The sequence below is a fragment of the Aptenodytes forsteri genome, unplaced genomic scaffold (assembly GCF_000699145.1).
Source record: "Aptenodytes forsteri isolate BGI_AS27 unplaced genomic scaffold, ASM69914v1 Scaffold160, whole genome shotgun sequence".
NCBI lineage: Eukaryota > Metazoa > Chordata > Aves > Sphenisciformes > Spheniscidae > Aptenodytes > Aptenodytes forsteri.
This window is the reverse complement of record NW_008794882.1, coordinates 273710-282230: the sequence shown is the minus strand read 5'-3', so window position 1 is coordinate 282230 and position 8521 is coordinate 273710.

Below are 8521 nucleotides of genomic sequence, written 5' to 3'. Positions count from 1 at the left end.
TCTATGTGGCCTTTGACACAGTCCTCCACAACATCCTTGTAACTAAATTGGAGAGATACAGGTTTGGTGGATGAACTGTTAGATGGATAAGGAATTGACTGGATGGCCGCATCCAAAGAGTTGCAGTCAACAGCTCCATGTCAAAATGGAGACCAGTAACGAGTAGTGTCCCTCAGGGGTCCATACTGGGACTGATACTGTACAATATTTTTATTAATGACATAGAGAGTGGGATTGAGCACACCAGCAGCAAGTTTGCAGATCACACGAAGCTGAGTGGTGCAGTTGATATACTAGAGGGGCGGGATGCCATCCAGAGGGACCCTGACAGGCTTGAGGTGGGCCCATGCAAACCTCACGAAGTTCAACAAGGCCAAGTGCAACGTCCTGCACCTGGGTCAGGGCAATCCCTACTATCAGTACAGACTGGGGAGATTAAGGGATTGAGAGCAGCCCTGTGGAGGAGGACTTGGGGGTACTGGTGGATGAAAAACTAGACATGAGCTGGCAATGTGCACTTGCAGCCCAGAAAGCCAAGCGCATCCTGGGCTGCATCCAAAGCAGTGTGGCCATCTGGTTGAGGAAGGGGATTCTCCCCCTCTACTCTGCTCTCATGAGACCCCACCTGGAGCACTGCATCCAGCTCTGGGGTCCCCAGTACAAGAAAGACCTGGACCAGTTAGAGCAGGTCCAGAGGAGGGACACGAAAATGGTCAGGGGGATGGAACACCTCTGCTGTGAAGAAAGGCTGAGAGACTTGGGGTGGTTCAGCCTGGAGAAGAGAAGGCTCTGGGGAGACCTTATTGTGGCCTTCCAATACATAAAGGGAGCTTACAAGAAAGACAGGGAAAGACTTTTTACCAAGGCCTGTAGTGACAGGACAAGGGGCAATGGGTTTTAAACTGAAAGAGGGTAGGTTTAGACTGGACATAAGGAAGAAATTTCTTACGATGAGGGTGGTGATACACTGGAACAGGTTGCCCAGAGAAGTTTTGGATGCCCCATCATTGGAAGTGTTCAAGGTCAGGTTGGATGGGGCTCTGAGCAACCTGATCTAGTGGAAGATGTCCCTGCCCAAGGCAGGAGGGTTGGACTGGATGATCTCTAAAGGTCCCTTCCAATCCAAACCATTCTGTGATTCTATGAATCTAAGATCAGGTGTTGTACAACATTGTAATTAAAATGCTATAGTGTGAGCTAAGCACAAATTGATTAGGAATAACTGACAAACAAAATATAATCCTAAATAAAAAAAAAAAATATTGAATGAGGAAGGGCTTTTTTTTCCCTGGGATCATAGAATCATAGAATAGTTCAGGTTCGAAGGGACCTTTAAAGGTCATCTAGTCCAACCCCTAAATATCTTAATAGATCTTAATAGAAATCTGCTTTAGGCCAAATGTAGACGTTTCTAATGATTTAGGATTTTGAAGCAGGTATAGAAATATGCACTTAACAAGCTAGCATAGCAGGTCAGTAGCATGTTAGGCTTGGCATAAGTGGATATAGTCTGCTTTGTTTTGTTTAAATTTAAAATGGTTTATGCATCAGTGGGGGATTCTGACTTGGAAAGCTGCAACTTGGAAAAGGATGAGAAGGTTATGGGGATAATCGGTGGGTGTGCTATGTGGTGTTGGATGTTGTGGTGTTCCTCTCAGGGCAAGTTCTGGGGGGTTCACCATCCATATAGTTAGCCTTCTAGGTGACTGTACAAGCCTGACACTGTCAGTCACTAAAAGGATGACACGTGTGACCAGAGGAGCACAAAGTTGCACCATGAGAGCCTCCCTTTGGAGAAACTGGCCAGCTGCTGCCATAGGCTGGTGAGCCAGTCTGTTGGTCCCCGGGAACACTGGTTATGTTGGACCCTTCCCTGAATTTATTGATGGCCTCTCACCATTCCCTCCCCATTCCCTCATATACGATGCTTCAGAGATGTCTGTGCAATCACCAATTCTCATTTAATCATGTATTCTTCCAATTACTGTATTTTGTGTCGTGCTTTCTCGGCAAACTGGAAAAAGTTGTAGATGTCTTCAGGTGCAGCATGGATCTAGTAGGAGTACAGACAAAAGAATGGGTTCCTCTACATTAGCCTATTAGTCAGGCTTCAGTCTTTCTTGATACTCCTTAAATGGTTGTAGTCTGAACAGTATTCTGATAGGGTGAAAAAATAACAAGGTGTCTTCAAGTTACTTCACCTTCAGGCTTTTTCAGACTTTTCCTGTTGACAGAATACACCACTCTGCAGAGTAACAGTTTTCAGCTAGTTTTATCTGTGTAGGGCTTTCTCAGTTGATCCTTTGACAGCATTGGTCTTCAGGGTGAATTATTTGAAAAATGTGGGCAATTCAGAATGGCCTTTTGCAGAAGCAACCTCAACATCTGGAAACCTTGCCACATGACTCCACACCAATGGACTTTCCTAGATTTGCAACCTAAATTAGGACAGAGAACTGTGCCGATTTCTTTAAGATTCAGGCACAGGTCTGCAGTAATTGCCTGAAAGACAAAAGGCGGCTAAACCTGTCCAAATTTGTCTTCCTGTAGTTCCTGGAGTGCGTATGTTTAGGTATGCCAATACTGAATGATAATCATACTGGCAGCTGTGGTGTGTCACAGAGGCCCATATATATCTTGAAGCAGAGTGTATGTAACTTGGGTAGTACCAGAATTGATCGAACAGAAGCAGAACTGAGCAGCTGGGATGCTTTGTTGCCTTATTTATGGCAGCAAGCTGTTTGGGTGCAGCTGCACAAACTATTGAATAGCTCTCTCTGGTGGCAACTGTCAGAGGAGGATCTGGGTTTTAATGAAAACATCCCAAAAATGTTTGGGGTAAGGATGAAACCTTTTTGCCTGAGTGCTGTAGCTTACAGACTGGGCCTGACCAGTAGAGAGTTCAACTTTTCTAATCCCTAAAGGAAACAGCATTGGTGGAAAGTAGAGGCCAATAGGCTGCTCTAGATGGGCCTTCATGTCTTGACTCTGCATCACTGGTTCCTTACCAGCAGAGGGGTCAGAAACTTTAGCTCTTGTAAGACTGTGGGCCTTCCCTGTAGGCCCAAAGGCACTGTTTTAAAGAGGATACAGCTTAAGTGGAGGTGAGAAAAATACTGCACCACAGAAGCCTGGTACCAGCCGTGCAGGATTGGTTCTCAAGTTTTTTAATTGGATCATTTCAGTGTAACAGGGAGAAGGGAGCTTGTGAGCTCCCGCACCTATGCTCTGCTGAGAGACCTCTCCTACCCTACAGGATTGCTTCCCTGAAAAACAAGGCTTGAGGTCTCACCCCAATGGATACGGGTGCTTCAGTAAGCTCAATCAGGTATTTCATGATTCCAGGAGACTTTCATCTGAATTCATCTTAAACTGGTTCCAGCCATTCCTGTATCTGTCGCTCCTGTTTCTCCCCACCCTGTCTACCCCAGCTTTAAAACACTTTTTCCTGAGTCCCTTGCCTTAGATTTGAATGCTTGGGCAAAAGGGATAACTAATCCCCAGCTTAAATCCTGCATATATATACCTAATTATAGACCTGCATACCACTGATGTTTTCTTTGGCCCAGGACCTCAAGTTTCAGGGCCTTAACCCGTGCAACACTGTTCTTTGTCTAGTTCCTGCTGTTGACTTGTGTACAAGTTTAAAGTCTGTAAATCCTGTGGATTACTGGTGTATTCCTGCATAGCAGATGAGCAGGAAGAGACAAAATAATTTGGGAAGTAGCAGTCTGAAGCAAAATAGGTACACAAGAAGGCTTTTGGTACTTGGACAGATTACCTGTCCACACCATCTTCATTCCAGGTAAATGGTTCAACTTTTAGTATGAATAAGGTAAAATCCTGGTTTGTCAACATTTTCCTGTATGTGCTGCCTTTTGTGTAGATCTTAATTTTTATGGCTATTGGGCTCCCAGAGAGACAGCCAGAATGACAGGACTGTATATTGCTAACACAGGCATGAGTGTCCCATCCTTCTAAAAGAGCATACCTAACAAGAGGACTTAGTAGTACTGTAGAAGGCTAGTTAGTTAGTATGCATGCTTCTAAGACAATAGTCCTTTATCTCTAGCTAAACACAAAGGTAGTTGAAATAACCTGAATTTACAGCCAAGGATTGATTGTTTGTTTGTTCGTTTGTTTGTTGTTTTGTTTTTTGTATGAGCTAATTACCAGACTTCACTGGCAAGCCTGTGGAGAGTTACTACCAAAGCAGTCTGTCAGTCTTTCCTGATCTCTCTCACACAGATCCTGAAGCAGAGCTTCAGCTTCATCCCTTCTGTTCCCATTGACATTAGACCTCTCAGTGATGATACTTCTTTCCTGCAAAGACCTGGTGCAGCTGCTGCTGGCAACGATACCTCTCTCGCACATGTATATTGCAATGGGGGTACCCATACTTCCTCTTAGATCTAACCTATAATTCCTGGGGACTGGTGCAGAAGAGCTTGAGCCTTGAAGCTGTGGGTTTTCCTATTCTCTTTGACCCAGCTTCTTTCACCTTGACAGTCTTTTCCCCATAGTTCATAAAACTGCCTTGGCAATTGGTTAGTTTTCTGTAAATGGGACTGTATCACATGAGGTTTTCATCTGTTCTTTCAATGCCCAGTCCTTGCTTTCTACAGAATAAACTAAGTGGACTTGCAATAAGTGACAGCTCTGCTGTTCAGACAAAGGGCCCATCCTGCCCAAGGCAGCGGCCTGTGCAGGTTCCTACACGAAAGTGTAGAACAGGGCAAGCATGGAATGAATATGCTTCAGATGCCAACAACTTACAGGTAAGGGTTTTCCTAAATTAGAGGCTGTGTCAATCCATGCACCACTAGCTAAATCCTCAGTTTCTGGGGCATCATGCAGCACTGGACTTGGTGAATTTCTCATCCCTTCTGGGATGCAAGTTCCACTGAAGCAGTCAAGAGTGGCTGTCATCAGAGCCCTCTGTACACAGCTTGGCTTCTCCCACTTTCTTTGACTCTCCTCCAGTTGGCTAGGAAGCTGAAGTACTCGGGGCTTCTTAGAAAAGAGTTTTTTCCTCTGGGCTTGTTGCAGTGAACTTCCTGCTGAAGCTGTTCCAGGTGCCTCCATGGGTGATAGATCTAGCAACATTCTACGGGGGTTCTGAGGCTGAAGAAAGAGAGTACCAGTAAAACCAGCTGATACAGGGCAGCAGTCTGCAACAGAAAGAGCTGTTTGGCTATTTTTCAGGATGTGCTCTAGGTCCAAGCTTCCCAATTAACCTGTCATTTAATGAAACTGCGTAGCAAATAGGGTGCAGTTTTCCAGTGAAAACAGAAAACCAAGTGGCTTGAATTTTCAAGCACTGCAGGGCAGAGGAACAGTGTTCTTATACACAGTGTCTGCTCTGCAGCAGCCAAGCATTCAAGTATAATGAAGTATGGTCATAGAAAACTGGTTGTCTCAGAAACTTAGTCCTGCAAATTAAGACAGCACCACACAGAGATGGGGATGAGGCTGTGATGGGACTTTTCTAGTAATCTTTGATAAACTTTATCCTCAGTTTGGTTTGCAAGTTGGTGTGTGTGTTAGCACTGATTCAGCATCAGATCCTTCCTGTGGTGGGATGATAAAACCCTGACAGCAGTTCAGCATGTGGGAGGCAGAGCTGGCTTAGTGCTGTACCTGTAACAGCTGGATAGAGCAAGAGAAGCTTAAACAGGAAATATAGTTTCCTTCTTGACCAATTAGGGAAGATAGGCTTCCCGAGAAAAGCACATCAAATCCCTGATTTGTTGAGAATCAATCAGGTTCAGCAGCATCTCCTCTCTCAATGGTTTGGAAGATGAACAATGTTCAGAGCTTCTGTAACTGGGTTTACAAATGCTATCCTCTTGGGGTAGCTGCTATTAAATGGCTTCCATTGCTCAAAGGCGTTACAGAATTTTTGTTCTACCTTGAAGATTTTAAGTCTTTAGTAAAACCATTTTCTTCCCACTTACAGAGCCCTCCAGAATAGTATCAAAATGAAGTTAGCACTGGGAAGATGTGCAGAGTTCATTATCTTAAATGCTGAGGTTTACAGATAGATTTTTCCCAACTTGCTGAAGTTGGAAACCTAACATTAGCAACGAGTTTCATACCTGCTCTTGTATTAACATCTTCATTTAGCTTAGATGGGTCTTTTTTTGTTTTTACCCTTATTTGTGTACTTTCATAGAGTATGATTTCTTGCTATTATTAGTGTTTTAGTAGGCTAAATTTATAAAATCTCCTTCCTTAAGAGTTTTCAATTATTCTGATGGTTCTAGAAGCTAGTCTGAACAGGGATACAATTTGTAAGCTCATTTTTTCTTGAACTACAAGTGACCAGAACCTAGTCAGATGTCTACAAGTACCTGTGTGATCTGTTGCTTACCTGTCTACTGTCATTGGATACGTCCAAACAGTCCTTGTAGTTTCAGCTCCCTCACAGGCACCCTTTTTGGGTTGCTTTCTATTCTGGGTGAATTGTTTCTGTTTCTCCTACATCATGTCTAACCTGTGAGCTTATGCATAATGGAAATTCTTGTTCTTTGTCTCTGACATAACCTTGCACTTGTGCTGAAATCTAGGCAGACCTATTAATGAAACCATCTTCAAAATATCACAGTTTTTGCTTTGTTGTGCTGCCCCTCCGTTTTCTACATAGCTGGGACATTCCTACATTTGGTACAAATGCTAAGAGCTGGTCCTAAAATTTAAATCTCTTCTATTTCCTGATGGCTGATTCATCATAGAATCATAGAATCATTAAGGTTGGAAAAGACCTCTAAGATCATCGAGTCCAACCGTCGACCCAACACCACCATGTCCACTAAACCATGTCCCTAAGTGCCTCATCTACTCGTCTTTTAAGTACCTGAGGCCATTTCCTCTCGTCCTATCGCCTGTTACTTGGGAGAAGAGACCAACACCCACCTCGCTACAACCTCCTTTCAGGGAGTTGTAGAGAGCGATGAGGTCTCCCCTCAGCCTCCTTTTCTCCAGGCTAAACAAGTCATCTATCTTACAGTTCCTGTAGTCACCCACATTTTTTTCCTAGCTACCTTTGTGATTTCTTATGGGGTACTACACTAACTGATGCATTACACTAGTTAGTACTTTTGCCCAGAAAAAAAAAAAAAAGTGTTAAGTTATACGTTAATGTGGCATGATTTCTCTATTACAGAATACACTGCAATTGAGGCAAATGAAAGATTAATAAACCCAAATGTTTTAAAATTCCTTCCTTCAGAATTTCACAGCCGTTGCCCATGACTAATGGTGAGGCTGAAAGGCCCTGCAGTTGCTTGGGTAACTCTCGCTTCCTTCTGCTTTTCACAAGTGCCAGTGCCTCACTCTTCCATTTGTTGCAGAAATATTTCTGACCCTTTGCAGTATGAGGAAAGCAGAGTATATAGAAGGAGCCTGTGTACTGCCTTGGGTTGGTTGGTGTCCGAGGCTGTTCTTGGGGTGCTGGGCTCTGCCCAGTGTCGCACAAGTACATGTGTGAAGAGATGCTACATTCAAACAGTGAGGAATGAACAATTTATCTTTAAAGGTTTTACTGTGAGATAAATGTCCACTCTAAGAACTGGTGTGGAAGTGGAGACCTGTGCGCAAAGCAAAAATAGCTGGGGCAAAGAATCTTGTTTGGAGAGGAGATGAGTGTAATGACCGGATGACACAGCTGGGCTGGAGGTGGGAAATTAAAAGGTGATAAACTTAAATGAGAAGAAATAACTGGGCAAGAAAGATAAAGAGACCAGGAAACTGTGAAAGCAATACAGGATGAGAACAAGGAGGACCGCATTGTCCTGTGGACAACTTAGAGGTAACAACCTGTTAGAGGTAACAACTTTGGACTTTACGCTTTTGTCGCAAAGCAACATCTTGGGCAACGTGTCCCAGAAGTGAATGCACATGTAGATTTTAAACCTACTCTGTCGTGATTGTGCCTTGCTGTGCGTGTGTGGAGGTGGAGATGGAAATTGCTGTTCTTTATTTCTCCTTTCATGGTACTTGTTTTACAAGCCTCTGTTGTGTCCCCCTTGACTCACGTCCTTCTGTGTGTAGGCATTGTTCAAGCTCTCGTCATAGAGAACCTATTTCATACTTATGATTGTCTTCATACACTATCTTTAAAAGACTAGTTAGACTAAAAGAGAAATGTTGATGCCTCACAGAATTTACATAGTGGCATTGGCTTTTTTCTAAGTATTTTCCTAATGTCTCACATGATAAACTTGATATCCAACAGGTGCAACTTAAGAGTGTGTCTATACATAAATTATTTAGGAAACCATCACAGCTCTCACTTTCCCTTTGGATGTTATTTCTCATGGATGAAGACTAAGAGCTTTTGGGGCAGAGGTTGACTGCACCGATCCTCGGTGTCGCTGGGCTGGCTTTCAGCGTAAGGTGCAGCACCACGGAGGTAAGACACTGCCATCAGCAAAGCTGGCTACTGCTTTCAAAGCCGGCTCCGGTTTATTCCCCAGGCACCCAGGGGTGCCGGCGCGGCCCCTGCCCCCCGGTCCAGGCC